Source organism: Coturnix japonica, chromosome 3 (assembly GCF_054131305.1).
Source record: "Coturnix japonica strain WE chromosome 3, WE-NBRP24, whole genome shotgun sequence".
NCBI lineage: Eukaryota > Metazoa > Chordata > Aves > Galliformes > Phasianidae > Coturnix > Coturnix japonica.
In genome coordinates, this window is record NC_140665.1 from 56881776 (window position 1) to 56903483 (window position 21708).

The window sequence follows — 21708 nt, forward strand, 5'->3', positions numbered from 1 at the left end:
TTACAGAGGCACAAGTAAGAGAACTACACGTGCTAATAAAAAGAAACATAATTTACAAAAATACAGTCTGATCACACAAAATGGATTCTCTAGCCTATTATGGTTAATCAAATCTCCTGGACCAGCTTAATAGATTGTATTTAAGAGTGCAGCCCTACGTTTACAAAAATCAGAAGCAGAAGGTTCAACTGTAAATCGGAATCTCGGGAGGTAATGTTATTTATGTGCACTTGAACCAGCATTCCTGACACCTTCAAGATGAGCATCCTTGAATGCATACATATGCATTGCATGATCACTGTGATTCCTGCAAGAGGGAAAACACAAGCAAATATTATATATTATATATATTATAAAAAGACTTACTTATGTCTGCTGTAGCTCATCCTACCTTCCAAGAGTTTTCAGACATGCTTTCATTTTTAGTGTGTTTCTTCAACTGAACTTAAAACCAGGCACAAGAGAATGCTCTATTCAACTGTGAAAATATTGTATTGCATTACAGGAAGCTTCCAAGTTTATAAAAATATGAATGTCTTTGTAGTACAGAGGTAAAAGATTCCTATTACCCCAGTTACAAGAAAGTTCAAAGGATGTCATAAATAATTACCACTGAAATGATAATGTTATGGATATGTTTCTGCATATGTGGGGTCAACAGAAGGAAATGGCTCTACATCCATGAAAAATTAATTATCCACAGAAAACCTGGATTGCCTATAAACAATAACCTCGAAACGAACACGTTAAATTATATTTTTAAATGTCCACTTGCTTAAAGATCATTTAAAGATATGAGGAATGACTGAGTAAATCAGTATTCTTTATTCTGGAGAAGAACTGATAAGTTAAAATACAATGAATTTACAGAATTGTTAGTGGTATGGGTGTAGATCATAGAATCATAGAATGGTTTGGGTTGGAAGGGGCCTTTAAGACCATCTAGTTCCAACTCCCTTGCTACAGGCAGGGATACCTCCCTCTATGCCAGCTTGCTCAGAGTCTCATTCAGTGTGGTCTTGAATGCTTCCAGGGACGGGGATTCCACAGCCTCACTGGGCAACATGTTCCAGTGTCTCACCACTCTCACAGAAGAGAATTTCTTCCTAATAACAGGAGAGCATCGAGTGAAGAATGTAAATCCTGATCCAAACAAATTGGAGAATCTGTTTCTTCATATAACGGTCTGTAGTGGATGTTGTACTTACATGAGTGTGAGGGGAAGCTAGATAAGCTAATGGAAGAAAAATTACAACTAATTATATACATAGAATTTACAACTAATTCAGAAAATACATCACCAAGAGCTAGCATAAAGCTGGGAATCCTCAGGACATACTCATATTTGCTTTACACTGTCCTTTTCTCCACTTCATGGCATGTGAGGTAGTGCTCAGTGGTGCTGTGCCCAATTGTCAGGGACAGGACAATGCAAAACAGACTGGTCCTGCATGCTGCAAATCCCATCAAGTTTCCTTCCCTAGGAGCTGTGAACAAACAGCCAAAAATGAACAAACAATCCAATTTGTGCAATATGAATCAACGTTTCTATGCCAGCTCTATCTTCTTCATGAGAAAAACATAGTATTCATTCTCTGCTTTAGTATTTACCAACAGTTCTGTCTGAGAAATGTAAGCACAGTCTGGAGACATGGTATTCTAGGGTACAGGCCTTATGGACAGGCTGACCTTATGGACAGTTGGTCAAGGTGTGCAACGAGACCAACCGCTGGAGCCTCATCTCCCTGTCCAACAACAGCGGGGAGAAAGTGGAGCTCAAGTCTGTGGACTCTCTGAGGAGGCAGTTTGAGTTCAGCGTGGATTCCTTTCAGACCACTCACTCCAATTCTAATCCTCTTGGCACATTTCTCTCTCCACATCCCTCTTGAGGCAGGGCTCAAGGCTTCTGAAATGAGGGATGTTTGTGGTCTTCATTAGCATGGTCAGTGGTGTCTGTGTGCAGCAGCAGAAGAGGTTGCACTGGTTCAAGGTTCATTTAGCAAGGACAAATTATTTTTAAAAAAAAGCCCAGAGACTTAGACAGCGCAGCCACAAGCTAAGCAACCCTGTTTGGACAGAAGGCACCCTTTGGTGTGAAAATCAGCAGCAAAATCAATGTAGCCTATGCATAACAACCACACAGCAATGTTGGCCCAGCACTGCTGAGCTCACAGCTCAGATGGTAGCAGTCAGAATACATGGGTAACCTGAGTGAGTTCAAACAGTACCTCCAAACATCATTTACCTCAAATGCAAGTTCTTAACATCTTCATCAACGACCTTGATGAGGGGATAGTGACCACCCTCAGCAAGTTTGCTGATGACATGAAGTTGGGAGGATTGGCTGACACGCCTGAAGGCTGTGCTGCCATTCAGCGAGACCTGGACAGGCTGGAGAGATGGGCAGTAAGAAACCAAATGAGGTTTAACAAAAGCAAGTGTGGAGTCTTGCACCTGGGTAGAAATAATTGAGTGCACCAGTACAGACTGGGGGAAGACCTGCTGGAGAGGAGCTCTGCTGAGAGGGACCTGGGTGTCCTGGTGGACGACAGGTTGGCCATAAGCCAGCAGTGTGCCCTTGTAGCCAAAAAGGCCAATGGCATACTGGGGTGTATTAAAAAGAGCGTGTCCAGCAGGTCGAGGGAGGTGATCCTCCCCCTCTACTCTGCCCTGGTGAGGCCTCATCTGGAATATTGTGTCCAGTTCTGGGCTCCCCAGTACAAAAAAGACAGGGATCTCTTGGAAAGAGTCCAGCAGAGGGCCACTAAGATGGTGAAGGGCCTGGAGCATCTCCCCTATGAGGAGAGACTTAGGGAACTGGGTCTGTTTAGCCTTGAGAAAAGAAGGCTGAGAGGGGATTTGATCCAGGTTTATAAATACCTGAGGTGTGGGAGCCATAGTGGTGAGGCTGGTCTCTTTTCAGTAGTGTGTGGGGACAGGACTAGGGGTAACGGGATGAAAGTACAGCATAGGAAGTTCTGCACGAATGTGCGGAAGAACTTCTTTACAGTGAGGGTGATGGAGCAATGGAACAGGCTGCCCAGGGAGGTGGTGGAGTCTCCTTCTCTGGAGATATTTAAGACTCGCCTGGACGCCTACCGGTGTGACATGGTGTAGGGAGCCTGTTTTGGCAGGGGGGTTGGATTCGATGATCTCTAGAGGTCCCTTCCAACCCCTACAATTCTGTGATTCTGTGATTCTGTGATTCTTACAATATCATTACTATGATTCAGTGTGATAATGAAGAAAAATACGGTACCTGTGCTATATATCTGAGCAAATTTGTACTTCTGGGTGCATTTAGGGAGAAAGAATTATTAATTGCTCTGAAAGGAATCCAGCTGCATGTAGAAAATATGAATGGCTTTTTATGTGCAAATACTAAAAATATTTGTAGGTCTTTGGATGTGCTCTGTGCTATACAAATTTATAACTCACAAAACACAATGGTCTTAAACCAGACCCAAATGTGCTTTCAAAGACGGTGATGTAAGATAAGAAACTTCAGCATATATATCCCATGCTGAATTTTCCAAGTACAATGCAAATGCTGGCAAGCCTGTTTTCAAGAATGGAAGAGCTGTATTGTACAATAGCTTAAATCCAGCTATCTGTAAGAGCGAGGCTATGCAGCTTGTCAGGGCCATAGTTAGGACCAAAAAGCAAGCTCTGTCTGCCCTGCCTTTTCACCAGTGTCTGACTGCTTTTGGTGCACCTTTGTGGTCTTCTGTCAGAGAACTGTGACCAAAGAGCTGTGAGAAGTAGGTTTCTACCCTTTATTTGTTGGGAGCTACTTTCAAGCTCAGACCTCACTCTTGATTTCTTCCTGATAAACATTTGCAGCTCTGCCTATGACTTAGTGCTGCCAGCTGAACTGAATTTTTATCTTGACCCTGAACCTGTCTCTTCTGTATGGACATTTCTGGTGATTTGGACTCTTGGATGACCCTGGTTATCATCACCAGAGCTTGTTACTCCTGGCATGTCTTGCGGAAACATCTTGTGACCGATCTCAGCACCAGCTTCACACCCCCTGCAGACAGCCAGACAATCTGCTGGGTTGGCCCCAGGTGGTGTTGGAGATCACCTCAACAGGTGCCATCCCACAGCCTTGAACTTGCCACCTAGTTTGCCTCAGCAGGCTGTCTTTGAGCCGCCTGGGAGGCTTCTGTGTCAGCGAGCATGCCAAGATCATGGTTTTGTGTCAAGGGTTGTATAGACATAGGCAAAGCAATTTACAAAGCTAAGTGAAAAGAGAGCTAAGTCTGTTCAAATATCAGATACTATAATTCATCTTGATTAGCATGGGATACTTCAACAGCTGTAACCATTTAGGCTTACAGTTCCAAAAGTCAAATACTTTAATCTAATGCTAGCAGGAGACTGCCAAGGAAAGGGAGGATCTGAACTGAAAAGAAAATATATCAAAATTTCAAACTTCATGCTAGAAACAATATTCCAAAACATCATTAAAATGCTTATGTTGAAAGTATCAAAATATAACTTGGTTAAATCCTGAAGCAAATATTTTGCTTCAGATTTGTTGAGAAGGATATAGAGTAACCAAAATACAATGTAGACAGAACTTAGGTTTGCATCACAAAAAGTGATGATGAAATCTACCATACAATTGTGCCTTATCATGAACTCATCTAAAATTTAGTGGGCACCTCTGTCACATCTTTTCATGGCCCTTAAGATCTCTAAGTGCCTCCAAGTCCACAACAGGGCCTAGGCTGTGAAGTATATTCTCATTTATCATAGAATCACAGAATGGCCTGGTTTGAAAAGGATCATAATGATTATGTAGTTTAACTCCCCCCACACCACTATATGCAGGGCTGTCAACTACCAGACCAGGATGCCCAGAGCCACATCCAGCCTGGCCTTGAATGCCTCCAGGGATGGGGCATCCACAATCTCCCTGGGCAACCTGTTCCAGTGTGCCACCACCCTCTGTGTGAAAAACTTTCTCCTAATCTCTAACCTAAACTTCTCGTCTTAGTTTAAAACCATTCCCCATTGTCCTGTCACTATCCACCCTTGTAAACAGATTTATGCAATTTAATAACTTATCCTCCAGCATGATCTGGTGATAAGGACATCTGTCTGCAACTACAGTCAATTACAAGCTTCTTATAACATCAATAGAGTAAAAAGGCTGGCACATTGCTCACAGCATGGCTGCCTTCTCCCAGAATCCTGGCTAGCACTGGCAGTGTCCCTTCCTCTAGCAGCCCTGCTAAGGGACAGAAAGATGAACATGGCCTGGAGGAACCTGGCTCTTCAAGAGGGGTAGAAGACACGAGCTTGCTTTTGGAAGTATATGGCCTACTCAATAAAATGTCTCCACCCTCTGTATGCCAGCACTCACACTCAGTCCTGAGTTGTTGCTCATTGCTCAGCCTCACAAGTCACACTGCAGGTAGGAGACACAGCCTGACCTTCAGTGTCTAACCAGTGTCCAGGAACCAGTGTCTGCTAGTGAAGCCCCTTACACGTCGCAGTGATTGACACTGTGCAGAGCTAATCCTATGGAAAGGAGAGGAAAGGTCTGAGGCCATGCACTAAGCATCATAAATCTCAAGCTGAGTATGTAGCATGCTATACTTATTACTGTCATCCAGCATGGACGTGCTTTGAAATAATATTCATTTTTCACCACGTAAGTGCCAGTATAATGCAGTCATTGAAATACGGACTAAGGCCTTCGATGCCCTTTTGAACTACCAGCACTATAAAAAAAGTGGTTAGGTAGTGTCTTCCTCCTCTTTCAGTTCACAAGATTAATTACCTACAAAAGAAGAGGCTCATGTATCTTTGGATTACAGATAGGATGGAGACTTCCTAGCGTGGAAAAGATATCAGTAAGTGCAACACAGTGTTAAAAGACACCACAGCTAAGCAAGGATACACTGATAAAATCAGTATATTGAAGGAGGTTAGGTTCTCTTTCAGGCTTTTTTTTTTCTTTTCTTTTTTTTCTATGTAAATTGTTTACTATTTTTAAAGTAAACAGTTTTTACACTAAGCTTTATTCTAAAACCTTCTTTTTGACAAAAACAAAGTGACAATGCAATTTGAAATATACTGCCTTTACACCAAGATCTTATTTTTCAGAGGCAGAGGAAAAATTTATTGCCCTCTTGCACCTAGTCAAAACATGTATAGGGCTTAGCCTTCTAGTGGTTCTTATTTTGGCAGTATTTGATATAGCCAAATGTAATGAACATCCTTAGACCATCTGTTATAGAGTAGGGAAAATGAAAGCATGGTTGAGAATTCTGACCAGTCTACCAACATGAGACATAGTACAGGGGTTCAGAGGACAGATGAGGTTAGAAAGGACTTCCTGCAGCTCTCTAGTCCATCCACCTATCCAGAGCAAGTTCATAGAGAACAGGTTGCCTTGGACAATTCAAAGTCCTTCCTCTGAAACGAAAATAGTCATTGTTTGAAATGAATCAGTAGATATAATGACATTGTTAAAACAAAAACTATGCTACCCTTGAAAGATGTACCCCAAAGATCTTGGTTTCACGTTCCAGAGACACAGAAATATGTTCCAGACTCAGAAATATCAATATGCACCTCCACCCCTTTTTTGGAAAACTCTCACTCAAAACCCAAACCTTCCACTCTGGTCTAGATAACAGATCTTGGCTAAAGGCCCAGCAGACCTTATAGTCTTCCTAAATCAGGCTTGGGTGGACCCTGAAATGAGATATAATCACTCTCTATCTACGATCATATTCCAAGTGTTGTGATAATGACCGATCTTTCTCCCTGAGTGGAACTGCACAAAGAGCAAGAGTGGAAATAAGCAGGTGTTTAAAAGCACTAGTGATCTTAAGGGCATGACTGTGTGGGTCCCTGACTCCTTAAACTACAGAGCTGTCTTAAAAAATGCTGTTGCCTGGTGACACCCATCCCCTTGGCTGCGGCAACAACCATCAAACCAGGAAATTCACAAGCTGCTGCAACCCTAGAATTTGAACCAACAGAGAGGAAGCGTGCTTTGCGTGAAGGGGCAACTACCAATTCTGTGGTAAGTCAGGGAGCAGCAGGAATAAGTTTGTCCAACAAAGCAGGACAAACCAGCAGGCAACGATGACCCCAGCACAAGCTGTGCCTTCACCAACAGGGTATCAGTCCACCAAAAGTGAGCACAGCAGGCAGAGCCAGGGCCTAAAGAAGGGATCATCAGCAGCCTCCAACACAGGAAGTGATGATCCAAGGCCCAGAGAGGGGCTCTAGTGAGGAATGAGAGAAGATTGCATTAGGGGCAGGGCTACAACATAAGACCAAGAGATCCATCCAGGATACATGCTACCTACAGTGCAGATCCATATTCCATCCAGGGGGAAGGGCTGGAGACAGACATGCATACAGTATAGCTCAGAACAAAACCAGTTGTCCAGTTGTCCACTTTAAATTGAGACTCTGATCTGAAGGTATGTGGCTGGATTCCAAATGAGGCTGGCTGCAGTCATTAAGGCCTACCAGTGCTGTGCTTTTACCTCACATAGTCATATAGACCCTATGCTAATATTAAGCATTTCATTACATTATAGAAAAATGTCACATCATAGAGCAAGAACAAGCTGGAAAGACAGCAGCTTAAGCAGGAAACACAAGCAATCAACCTGGATCTCTTCGTTCATAGGGACTAAATGTGTGTGCCCAGAGAGACCAAATCCATTTGCAAGAAATCATTAAGTGTATTACTGGGACCAGCTGATACTAGTAAGGCCACACAATCCCTGTTGTCGACAGCTTATTCAGATAATTCATGGCTGCCTCCAATTATCTATGGGAGATTTGCAAGCTGGACTCTCAGCCTGCGAAGGAGGTTCCACATGGGCAGGCGGTTAATGAACAGATTGGATTATAAACACTAGCTAATCTTTCCCACATGTACACCTGAAGAATATCACAAGTGACAGCTGTTTAAATTTCCAAGGAAATTAATGATTCCTAAAGAGGCAGGGCTTATCACGACTTTGACTGAGCCAGATAACAGACAACCACCAAGGGGCAAATTGTTTATAATAGTCTATAAGTGCCTCATTCTATGGGTTCATCTTCGAAACTTTTATTGACATGGCTCTTTTATTAATGTTTGTGCTGGCAAAGAGTAGAACAGCTTTGTTCAATCTGCTGATGATATTAGGCTACTAAGGCCTCTAATGAGCATCTTGTATCTTCAGGTCACAGTCAGTTTAAAATGATTGGTACTGAGTACAGCATGCCGTGTACTCAGCTGAACCCTAGGAGGTTGCTGCACTGTGCTTGCCCCATTCTGAGTTTGCATCCTTGCATGGCGCATCGTTAAGGCTGCTGAAACATTAACTAACATGTGGTGGGTCATTTCCTGCATTCACTGTCTAGAGAACTGGGAGCAGTGAGAAAAGAGCAATCTAGGTTTACCATGAGACTTTAACCAACCTCTTCTGATAGACCATGTGAAGAAAAAGAAAGCCACTTCCTCTGTCCTCATCTGCAGAAAGCTTGTAGTATTCCAGTAGGGCACAAAACCTGTCAGTTGTCCTATCAGTCCTCCTTCCCCTTGGAGAACTTGGAAAGAAATGTCTGTTTCCCATGGAGATTTTTCAGAGTTCCATTCTATTTTAAAGAACATATTTTGAAGAAAGAGCACCTATGTTGGCCTGTAGAAGTGCTCAAGTTGAAAGAGCTGTGTTGAACCCTGGGATCAATAAAAAGATATGGCATATAAAGCAAGCCATTCTGCTACAAGCACTGAAATTCCCTTGCAGGCTTCTGTAGCTAAGGAATACTTTTTACTTGTGAGTCATGAATGTTTCACAGAGGAGCGTGGAATTAAATTCAAGACTACAGACAAATCAAACGTCTCACAAACAATTTCAGCTTTTTCTTGCATAACTTCTGTGATCCATCGCCTACTTCAGTGCTGAAAATTCTGGCCATAGCAATGGACTTATTCCTCGTGCCATACTGATGTGAAATAATTGAAATTATTGAAATGATTGAAAAAGAAAAAAAAATAAAATGGATGAAGGTGAGGGTTAAACTCAGGTTAAAACCAATGGAACTGAGAGGAGTTTGGCATGTATTTTATCTGAATCCATGCTGGTATTACTTTGCACTCAGGCTAATTTTGAACCCATGTCATATATTCAAAATCAGTTATTTCCCAGCTCATATTCATTTAATTACACTGATGGAACTCTGCTTGGTGAAGATTTTGCATCATATTTGCTACTTAAATTTCTCTGTCATTCATCATCAAAATTATTTTGGGGGACTTCATTCAAAGAATATTGCAGCCTCTAACAACTGTATAAAATATTTTTGCATTGGTTTCTTCTTGTGTCTTCAGCTAAGATGGTGTTTTTCCAAAGAATAGATAGAAAAGAGAGAAGTAGATCAGTGATCTTGCAATTGGATTAATAAATAGTGGACATTATAAAACACAGCTTATAAGATGGTCTATGACCTCCTAGCATGCAGGCAGATGCATGTGCACACACAAATGCACACACACATAATTTCCTCTGCTTTATTTTAGGATCTTGCATGATCAGGCTTTTTCCTAAGATTCTAAATATCTACCACAAAGAATGTTTTCTCTTATAGATGTAACAATATGATACTATATTAGGAAAGGAATTCAATTTGTAGGACATTTGGAATTTTTGTTAGTTATGATTTGAGCCTGTTTGCTGTCATATGGTTAAGAAACTGAGAACAGCTAGTCTAAGCAGGAGATACTGCTAGCAGGTAACAGGGCTGCTTTGGTCAAATTAATGCTTCACTAACTTCTTACTGAATTTCTAACACAATCAAATTCTTAAACAGTGTGGGCAAGGACAAGGCTGGTTTTGCTTCTCCGTGTATTTTGTGAATTTCTGGTGTAGCACATGCATCCTTCAGTAGTTAATGGAGCACTTTTTAATTAACATTTAGTGCCTCTTTCCTTCTAAAGTAGCAAAGAAAATGTAAAGAACATGTTCAGAATGAATGCATACATTTGGTGTAAGGCAGGCAAGGGCAGGGCTGAAACTGTGTAGAACAAATCAGGCAAGTAATTTCCTAATGTCTACCTTTTCTTTATCCTCCCGTGTGTCTTTTCTTCTCTTCAACTTCCATGTCCTTTCTGTTATGAAAACCCTCACCCATCATCCCTTGATTAGATCCTCAAAAAGCTGGAGGGAGCAAGCTGAGAGGTGGAAAAAGTATGACAATACACAGCAAGGAAAAGGAGAAGGACAAAGAAGAATGACTTTCCTTTTCTCTATGGTTCTACAGCTGTGCACCTGTTATCGCTGTTTACCAGTACCATCTTAATGCAGCCAGTTTCATAATACACCCACATAACACTTCAAGATTTATTTATTTTTTCCTGGCCAACACAAAACATAGATCTGTGGGAAGAGAGTGGAAAAAAAAAGACTCAACAAAACTCTTATATGACTAAAAATTTGCACATGTACCCTGAGAGATTTAGAAGACAATATGCAACAGTGCCATCTGATGGGCTTATTCAAAGGGGAAACAAGGTGACAGTAGTCTGCAGGCCTAGCAAACTATTTCTGTCACTCCTATGCAAAATGCCATGATCATTACTGCATCTGATCAAAAGAAGGTTCAATCAAATTAATTCATATTAACATAGCTTCTTCCCATGAACCTGTGTCAAACTACCTATTAGGATAAGATTTTGTTTGTTTTATAAAGGTAATAGGATTAAAATTGTTTAATTGCTGGGATATTTGATTTAGCATTGCGAAACATTTTGATTGAGAGTCTACAACAAATCAAACGTACAATCATTTTAAATGAACTTATTACTGGGTAATAAGCCTTCAAGTGAAATTTCAAGGCAGGAAGCAACAATGAGGGTCCAAGAGTCTCTCAGGAAGACAACAAAGAAAGCTTTATAGAATGAAGTGGTGAGAAAGAAAGTATTAAATTAACTATGAGTTTTTATGTGTTTTGAGTTTTTTGGTTTTTGTTTTGTTTTTGTTACATCTTTGGCAATGTGAACAACTGAGGATTTTATCCTTGGACAATACACTGCCCTTAAAGTTGTAGAAATCTGGAGGACCAGAGTCAATGTAGCATTTTCTTAAAACCTACTTCACTCTTCTCTAAGACTCTAGCCAATTGGATTTATATTAAAAAAAAAAAAAAAAAAAAAAAGCAAATTCATGTGACATTTTAATTGAATTACATCTTAATTACTGTATTACAGCATAGGTAAAACAAACTAATTTATCCAGTTCTGAATTTCTGCAAATATTCATTTCATTTTCTTTAATAAAACAGTGTGAGCCATCCTTGGCCTAAGAAATTGGTTCATGGCCCTTAAAAGTAAATAACTTTTATTAGTAAGCCAAGAAGAAACCTTAATCATTACTTATACAATCTCTAAATAATACAAATATTGAAAACAAATATAAAAAATTGAATGAAAATACTTTTGAAACAAACCTGGACCATTTGGCAGAAGGGTTCAGATCAGTGTTATATTGTTCAATACAGGAAAATGAAAATCCTGCAGAAAACATAATACATATTTTTGGGATCTTTATCATCAATAAGAGGTCTGCTAAAGAAAGTTATTGTTGATAACTGCTTCAATAATAGCTGGCTGCTTTGCATTCATTTTCAATTTTCTTCCTAACTCATAACTTCTACCAAAATAATAATAATAAAATCCTTTTTTTTTTCCATTAATTGATTAGTCTTTGAAAGTAAAAGTACCATTGGACCACTGTCAAACAAAATTAGTTTCTACAGACTAAAAATAATAGGAAAAAATACATTTTACAGCTCTTGATTTTCTTCAGAGTTATGAATCCTGTCTAAGGGATGCTTCTGAATGAAATCTCTGTTCAGAAGTCTGTCCCGAAGGGAGATAAGGTGGGTGGAATATGAAAGGCAAAGATACAAATGAGTTTGTGTAGATTCAGGAAAGTATTGTTTAATTTATGGCTGTTTGGAGGGAGAAAAGGAAACAGGGAATTGTGTGTGTTGGATGTGTCTGTTGGAGGAGAGGGACTGATGGGAAATAGGAATCTCACACTTAGAGAAGGCATCATTGGTGCTTTTGAAAAAAAAATGAAATTAAATATGCAAATATTAAGGATGAAACATCCTATTGTTCTTGACATCTGTTGGATCTACTCAAAGCAGTCTTTGATATTAACAGAAGAACAAGCATCTCTATGCCAAACAACCCTGATTCATAGCAAAGCTCACTTCATAGCAATACCCACAGATAACTCTTTATCTTAAAAGCAAATCAGCAGTCTCTAAAACTATAGAAGGAAAAAGTATGTCCATCTATTGAGTACTTAGATCCTATAATTTATATGTTGGCCCCTATTAAATATGGGAGTTATTTTTTTTAGCAAAGGCATAATTGACAAACTGAGGCTACCAGGCTTTTCTTTTGTGTGTGATTCAATTATGCAGCTAAAAAGAAACAAATGCAAATGTCCTTTGCTGATGCAGCAATGAGTGTGTGTAAGTAGCATCAGCTTTCTGGGAGTAGCAGCACATTGCTGTAAGAGGTGCATAAGTAGATTTCTCAAATATCTGCTTTCAGCTTCACAATCTTTGAAAAGATAGGAAGTGAATCTGTAGCCCAACATCTGTACTCTTATCTACTTTTGTTATTGATCTCCAGATCCTCTGGGAGCTATTCTAGAAGAACAATGGATATTTAAATTGATATTTGCCAATTAATCTCCTCCTGCTTGTTATCTCCTTTGTCACTGAATCTAGGCTGATTATGGGCCACAAGCATGCATGACAGGAATGCATACTTCAACTGCTAACATTGTCAGAATGACTCAGCCCTTTCTAAATCAATAAAAAATGAGGTGAAGTCACATAAATCTTCATGTGTGAGTATGTGCGTGCATAGCTGCCATGACCCAGCTCCTGGGAGCTTACAAGTGGCTTTCAAATAGAGTTTCTGGCAAGTTCATCTTTCTTGTCTAGAGGTATTTTTGTGATAAAGCAGAAAGAAAGGGGAAGATCTTGCTGTGCAAGAACATAAGCTTTATGTATCTTTTTCCCTCTCAGCAAAAGACTATCATTCAGGTTTTCTCCTAAGTCAGATTTCCCATAACAGCACTCACCCATTGCAGTCACCACCATTTTATTTCATGGTAAACTGAGCTTCCTGAACTAGAACATTTGCTTTTTGAGCTGACTGCAGTGGATGATGAAAGATCTTCAAGAAGTTGCACGAGAGAAGGAACAAAGCTGTATATTTACTTTCTACCTTCTTCTTCCATGTCTAAGGGTACATCATCTAGAGAGCAAGAACCAGTTTAGCATCTGTAATCCTCTTTTTTTAGCCAAGATGGGCATCCACAACTTTGGGCAATCTGTTCCAGTGCTTCACCATAATCTGGGTGAAAAACTTCCTCCTAATCTCTAACCTAAACCTCCCCTGTCTCATCTTAAAACCATTCCTCCTTGTCCTATCACAGTCCACCCTCGTAAACAGCCATTCCCTCTCCTGTTTATACGCTCCCTTCAAGTACAGGAAGGCCACAGTGAGGTCTCCCTGGAGCCTTCTCCAGATTAAACAATCCCAGTTCCCTCAACCTTTCCTCATAGGAGAGGTGCTCCAGCCATCTTGATCATCTTAGTGGCCTTCCTCTGGATCTGTTCCAAAAGCTCTATGTCTTTCTTTTGCTGGGGGCTCCAGGCCCAGATGCAGTACTCCAGAGAAAGAGTTGGGAATGAAACAAAATAACAAGGTTTCAAATGCAGCGGAAACAAGAAATATAAGGAAGACTCTGTAGGGTCAACAGATGATTCAGATATAAAAGCTTTCCAGAAAGAAGAGACCACGAAGGAAAAGTTAAATCAAATCTGCTTATAAAAGGATGCTTCCGCATCATCTCCTCTTTAAAGAGGGCTGTTTCAAACTGCAAAGTCAGAAGAGATTTTTGAATCAAATTTATAGAATGAGAAGAATCAAATCGCAAGGACCAGATGGCTTTCACTCAGGCATTCTGAAGGAACACAATCATTGTGAAAGTGCAATGTATAATCTGTCATTCAAAATCAATGTAATTCCTAGAGAAACAGAAAGCAAGAAGTGTGACACCATTTTTAAGCCCTCAAGAAAGATTCGGGAAACTATAGATCAAAAAGTCTTCCCTCCATTCAGGGAAAACTATGCAGACTATAATAAAATCTAGAATTAGTAGCCACATGGAAAGTTTTGATATATTAAGAAAGAGTCAAAATTGCTTCTCTAGAAAGAACTCACAGCTCATATATTAAATACTTCTTCAAAGTATGTCTGAGAATATTGCTGAGGTATTTGGGTTGACTAAACACAAAAAGCTTTCAACCACTTCCTTCAGGAAGTCTTTTCAAGAAGCTGTCATGATGGAATAAGAAAGACAGACATTTTGCACCTGGGTAACTTTACCAGTGGAGCTCCATAGAAATCTATACAAATAAGGGCATAAAAATAGCAAAAAGAAAAACAAACAAACAAAAAAAAAAACCAACAAAAAACAACAGAGAGTAATAAAAGTATTAAAGTTTTCTGAGAACAGAGAATTATTCAGAGTTATTAAAGATAATCCTGCCTGCAGAGATTTTTAAATAGAAATTTGTATAACTTTAATAGTAAAATAGTAATAGACATTAACAAACGCGAGTCTAACCCACAAACATTGAAGTATATAGTAACTTTAAAAACACAATGGAAAAGAAGTCAGACTAGCACTGCAAACTATTAAGAAAGAACACTTCTTCTGACACTGCAACAACACTGAGAATAAAGCAGACTCATCATTTGAAATAAAAAAAGTAATTTCTGATTACCAAGGTCAGAAAAAAAGACCCTTTAAAGAATTTCTTTTAAGTTCTTATAAAAAACATAGTATTCTTTAGGTTGGAAAAGACCTTCAAGATCATAAAGTCCAATTATGTTATAGACCCAGGTTAACTTGAATAAGGACTTCATACGTGTATAAACAAACACTGATAACACAAGTCATCTTGCAATAAGAACTTAATTCCCTGTTCTGCGGGCACCAGAAAACACCTCTGTATTTACACCATCATCCCTGACATCAAATCAGTGAAGCACACAAGAGATGGGTGCCCCAGTAATTTTTCCATATCTCTGTTCCACTAAGTAATCGAGTGCTTTCTTAGCAAAAAGCAAAACAAGTAGTCCGTCTACTTATTAAAATCCCCTGACTTTTGGAATCTTCCACTAAACTACATTTGCCATACAGGAAGGATATAGGAGGAAGGAGAAGAACTGAAAAGCTCAAAGCTTGTGTGATTCATCAAGTCTTTTAAAAATGAGGACTTTCCCATCAACTAGAAACTAAATCCACTTGTTTGTAGCCAGGGAAAATGGGTAAAGATGCCACTTCTAAAATGTGTAAGGACATTGTGGTTCATCTCGCATTAATACTTTTTGAACTTCTGTGGCATGCTTTTAGAGGAAATAAGATGGGGCTGTGCTAGTGACGATTTCCTAAATAGTACATCTTAATCCTTCATAGTGTTTGTTGTCTATGCCTTGCTTTGGGATTTACAGTCTTAGCTCATGGAAAGTAAAAGAGAATCCGAGTAGATAGACAAATGCACTCCTCTGCTTGGAGGCAGGTTTGGACATTTGTTTCAGGATGATCTGTTTCACTTCTAACAGAAACCCAGATGCACAGGGAATAGAGAAAGAGGTCTTTCAAGACCTGCAAGATCAAGCTCTGTGCACAGGAAGACCTGGAAGTCTTGAGCTGCCTGAAAAAAGCAACAAAGTTGTGAGAGCATATGGTGCTACTGCCTGCTGCTTCTCACAGCCAAGTCTCTTGTCAGGTAGCCACCATCTGATACAGATAACCCCGGGCACTCTCCTCACTCAGGCACCCTGACCTCTACTTCATCCCCTCTAGGCTCCACTGAACAATGACACATTGAGAAGCTGACCACGGAGGACAGAGCAGCAGCAGAAAGGAGGAAACAAGTTATGCTTGAAATGTTCCCAGCATCCCTTCTGCCTTGTTAGGCGGTTTCAAAGCTCACTTTCATCCTCCATCTCCAGACCAAACTGGCTAATAAAGGAGCTCTTCTTGGTTTTTCTCACCTGCTCCGAAACAGGATCTGTTTGTTGTGAGAGGCTCTTTTGTCAGAAAGGGATATCTCTTCTTTGCGTGGTTTTGTTTCCTCCCAATTCTCATTGGCCGTGACCTTGGCAGAGCAGAAAAATAGTCTCACTAATCACAGAGCACCCTTCTGCTGTGTGGGGAGCAGGCATGGAGGATGGTGAGCCAGGCAGCAAGTGTGATAAAATCCTGCCTGTGCTTTTCCGGCCCAGGTGATAGATCCGTTCTGAACTTCTGCCATGGCTGAGGAGGGTGGGCTCAGTGGAAAACCAAAGCCTGTGATGTATAATGAAGTCCTTATGAACTGAAAAGTAGCATTTGATATGCCCAGGGCAGAGATGCTGACAGCAGTGACCAGAGCTTTGCAAGAGAAGGCTTCAAAGGTGACTCCCATTAGAAAACTGAGGAAGAAATAGTTGGATTTTATTTTACTTCAGTGTGTTCCTCAGCTGCCTAGTGCATAGTGCAAGGGCTGTAGCATTCAGGAAGACCGGATTTCTGTTTCTTGACCTGTCAGGATTTCTAGGGATGAATTTATACAAGTCTGCTCTGTTCCAGGTACCTCATTTCTTTTTATCTCAAGTCTTTGCAGCTCTTCAGCTGAGTATCAAATACTGTTATTATCTAAAGACTTTTATCCTCAAGAAAAGTCACAGTTCTTACAAATCCAGTAAAAATGCATTTACCTACACAATGTGAAAAAAAATAGGATGCAGTGCCATAAACAGGATGAACATGAGGTGCTACATGACAGACTAAATACTCCAGCTACTCCTTTCAGGTGCTTGGGATAGGCTTTGTTTTCCTTCGTTTCAAATTAAACAAGATCCAGGATGAAGAAGAACATAATTTCATACTTAGGAGTGAGGAACAAGTTAGAATTATACTTTCATTAGAGATCTCATTTCAGGTTGCTTAAATCCCCAAGTCAGTTTTTGAAACAGTACAAGAAATAAATAGTTTTTCTTTGACAGTATCTTCATTTAACATAGTTTTTGCTCCTTATAGCAGACTGGACATTGCTTTTAATTCAAGAGATCAGAAATAAGCAAGGAGCAATATACAATTGTTTTCAGTTTATCTTTGAAGTGTTACTATTGCATCACTGAAACAGATTTTACTGTCACTCACATCACAATATTGTAACATAAAGGTGCAGAACTTTCCAAGTTAAATCATAAAGCACATCTAATAACAAAAAATCTCCTTCCAGCACTGCAGCTTCATAGTACACTCTGCAAAATATTGCCTTGCCAAAGTATGCCAGTTTATGCTCTTTCCTGTTCCATTGCCTCCATGACAATACCCAGGGCAACCTCCAAAATAGTCATCTCATCTGTTCAAACCACAATGCTGATGTCCATCATAGCTTCTAATGCAAAGCCACTGATATCCTGACAGGTAAATCAGACAGCTCAGTTCTAGCTCAATGTCATTAACTTCAACACTTTTCCTTCTAATTTTCTCCTGTGTACAAGACAAGTTAGATACACTTAATAATAATACTGTGTTTCTGGATGATAGCAGCAGTTCTAAATTCAAGGTGGTAGAAAATGTATGCACATACATATAATACATATACAAGTATTTGTATAAGCATTTTTTGAGCCTTCTCTTACAACAAAACAATACCTGAGATGTTTTTGGTTAGCTGAAGCTTGAAGACTCGTTCAGTTTTGAAAATGTCTGTTACGCAATGGCTTACCCCACAGGCCTTGAGAAACTGCATTAATTTCTGCTCACCTGCATTCCAAATTCACATGATTTTATTCTGTCTTTTCTTTCCAAATCTGCCATTAACACCTTGCACTTTTCTTACTGATTCACATTCTTATGAGGAATGGGTTTAGTTATATAAAAACTATCTTACACCACTACAGATACTATTTGAATTCTATTTATGATTTACCTTCTTCATAATGCAAAGTGTGCTGCTGAAAGTATCATAACAAAGTAAAATAACTCCTACATTAAAGCTGCAACCAAAATCATATCTCATTCTTTACTGGGATGTAATAAACCCCCTTCAGTTTGGTCGCTAAGCTCCCACCTATGCCACAGTTCATTCAACTGAGAATAAATGCCTGTAGGCATTTACAAATCTAACTCTGACTTCAGCAATATGGAAGTGGGGGGAACATTAGTATTTTGATGACAAGAATACTAGACCGCAGTTGAAACAATATGCTGTTGCACAAAGTTTTCATTCGGAGAAAAAGCAAAGAGTTGCCAAGCGGCAAAGAGGAAAAGGATATAGTAATAAAATAAGTTCTTATTGTCTTTTTCTGGCAGCACCTTTACCACCCAGTCAATTCTGATAACATCTGTCTTTGCACGGGGGATGCATGTCATGGCAGAGTCTCATCACCTACACTGGGTAGGGAAAAATAAATAAATAATAAATACCACAACTCCATTTACTCAGCTCAGCAACACCCTGTTTACAGGAGAAAAGCTTTAATTTCAGCACTTTCAACTTGGAGTGCTGTTTGGAAACATTTATCTCATAAAAAGTCTTTCAGTTCATGCTTTGACCTCGTCGTGACCCGAACATTTTGTTAACAAAGTACCCTGTTAATGTTTTGACCAAAAGAACTAATGTACTGATTATGTTGCTAAAGTGGTGCTTGCTCCTAAAAAGGGAAAGTTTTAATTCTATTTTCAAAACCAATGTCTTACTCCTAACTATATATGGAAATGTCATCAATCAGTCCTGGAAACTGTGTGCACTGCAATGCAGTATAATAACTGGTGTTTCTGCTTTCAGTGTAATAAATCTCACTGTACCATTGCTTGTGGCGGAAGTCTTTTGCTGTGTCAGTTTTCTCTCTACTAGCTTGAAGTGATGTTAATAAAATAATAATTAAAAAAGAAAATCACACACAGTATGAAAGACCTTCTCTTTCAGAATCTAACCATTATATATGAAGTAACAGAGTAACCATAGGAGGAAATAATAAAACTCATAACCACTGCCACCTATGCTAACAGCAGAATTATTGACTAGGTTTTTTCCCTTGTGTATTATCATAATTGTACGTTAGCCATCTGAATGCTTCATCACATTACACCCTAAGCTAACCTGCTACCATCACATTGTCTTTTAGGTGAGAACTTCATACATTTGCTCTTTTGTGGAGCTTCGCTAGGGCACCTTGTATTAAAGGAAAACAGCAAACACAGATATGCTGTTTCATCTCCAAGTGCCTGGATATCAGTAAATCTTACTGGTATGAAATAAGAACAAATGTTTTTAATACTACTGTGTTTCATAAAAATGTATACAAACCTTTGAGTGTGAAAGAATTATTTGTCTAGTATTAAATGTGGAGGTTGGTAGTCCTGCCTGCAGCAGAGGGATTGGAACTTGATGATTCTTGAGGTTCTTTCCAACCCAAGTCACTCTATGATTCTAGGAATTATAATTGCCATCTTACAGTAGTTAAGGACTCAAAGTCTGCAAGCTATCTGCCTACATGTCTTAGACTTACAGGTATTCTCGTAGGACATAGAGTTCTTGTAAGGTCTACACCTTGACAGGAAGGAAAGCATTTCCAAGCTAATCAGGGAACTGTTCTTAGATTTCATTGGTTCACTTGGCTGTTGGCTCCTTTTTAATGTAAGAAAAAGTAACTTAGCTAAAAATGGATTCCATACATTTTTATCACGGTCTTATTTACACCTACTAAATGATTTCAGCAACATCTGACATCCCTTAAAGCATTCTGTTCTGTTTATTCTATTGTTCTACCAAGAATGCCAAAAAAACGCATTTCTGAAAAAGACAGCATAGACTGTGTGGTCTTCATCTTTATAAAACAAATCTCATAAAATACCTGGCCGATAAATTCATCATCAACCAAATTAATACACAAATTGAAAAAATTAGGTAATAAAGACTAATCGTAATAAAGAAAGGTTATACATGACATATCATAATTGAGCCTTGTTAAAAAACACAGGACAAGGGAAAGTGTATGCAACTTTTATTTGCTAGACATTTAACTGTATTTAATCTGTGTATTTTGATTTTTGTTAAGTCTTGATCAAGATGTTTGAAAGAGACAGCCATAGAGCTCAAACTATTGAGCAGAAAAACCTGAATCTATAATGTTTTAGATAGGAAGACTGATGACCTATGAGGGCTTAATGAATAAAGTCAACTTCCTGATTATATGTCCCTGATTGAGTTTCAGTGACATGCAGAAGAGAGACTGTTCTTGTTGAGAAGTGCCTTCATGTTCTGAGTAAGCCCTAATCTCTTGCACAATTTGCTTCCTGCAAGTCACACCAGTCTGTCCTCATCCCATCAGAAAACAGGATGCACATTTACAAGGATTTTGGAAAAAAAAATAAAATCTATATATTCCCATTTTTTGTCATACCCCATTCCTTGGAAAGACTGTACTAGGTATTTCACGAATCTCAGCCAATAAAGATACTTACATTATTACATTAACTACAGAAAAATATACAGAGTCACAGTAAGAAGATATAAAGCTTTAGGAGAACAATTAAATCTGGTTTAGATTTAGGATCTCTCTGTTAACCAGAGTTTGGGGGAAATCTCATTCAGTGAGTGCATTTTCATGAACAATCTACATGATGGAAAACAGAAAGTCCTTATTAAATTTTCAGACAATAGGAAGGGTGGAGCTTCAGACATGCCAAAGAGCTCGGAAGAGTCCTGAAAACTGCAGTTACATTAAAAAAAAACAAAACATGGTGATATTCACCAAAGGAAAATACAACATGCTACACTTAACAAGAAAGAAAGAGCTTCTCAGATACTTAATGGAGAACAGTGGGTTAGGTGGACAAGTACAGAAAAAGATCTTAGGGTCAGTAAATGCTGCTGTCTGCATATAAATCAGCAATGCCATCCTACTTTGAAAGGCCAAACAGTAAGCTAGGACTTACAAATGGAAGACAAAGTATGCAGCATCTTCTAACCTATTTGAAGCACAGAATTTTGTGTTCTGCTTTAGCCAGTTTGGGGCTCTCCACTCATCATTCCACTCAAACACTATTCTCTTGCATTATTTCTGCTTTAGGCTTTGCTATGCCACCTTCAGGGGATGCATATCTAGCCATCCTGGTGTTAGTGTGGTGAGCTAGGGCCTACAGCAGCGTCTGCCCTCCAGAACTCAGCTGCACATAAGACCCCACATTGACAATGGTACTGCTCATTTTGCACTGCTATTTATTTCCATTTACTGTTGAAGAGGTGGGTCCAGGCCCCTAGATCTGCCAACAGCTCTGAGACATTTCAGTTTTTAATTTCTCTTAAACTCTAGGTTCACATCCAACTCCTTCAGATGAGAAACTGTTGCATCACATTTGTATTGTCTTTACCTCAGCTGTTGTGCAGCACTGCCAGGCCAAACATCCGTGGGACGGAAGGGGAAACAGAGAAAGGGCTGAAAGGTCAGGTCTCTGAGTATTAGGAATAACTCATAGAGAAGGATGAAGAACTTTTACATTCATAATTTTGAGTTCAAGCCAGTCAGTAAACATCCTTATTCTGACAAATACACTTCACAGATATTGAAATCCTGCATTTTGT

General features: G+C 39.4%; 1 long non-coding RNA gene across 2 annotated transcripts in view; it reads right to left on the bottom strand.

Moving 5' to 3' along the window:
• Window positions 1-175: 175 nt before the first annotated feature.
• The window catches only part of LOC146761420 (uncharacterized), a 37257-nt gene continuing 15724 nt past the window's right edge, over window positions 176-21708 (bottom strand). Inside the window, exons 2-3 of one of the 2 annotated variants that reach the window (XR_014944082.1) lie at window positions 11476-11539; window positions 176-307 (exon numbers count right to left, since the gene is read on the bottom strand). This is a non-coding gene — a long non-coding RNA (uncharacterized LOC146761420). Of the gene's footprint in view, window positions 308-10084; window positions 10202-11475; window positions 11540-21708 lie in introns of those variants that run through there. The other variant, XR_014944083.1, reaches the window with a different exon arrangement.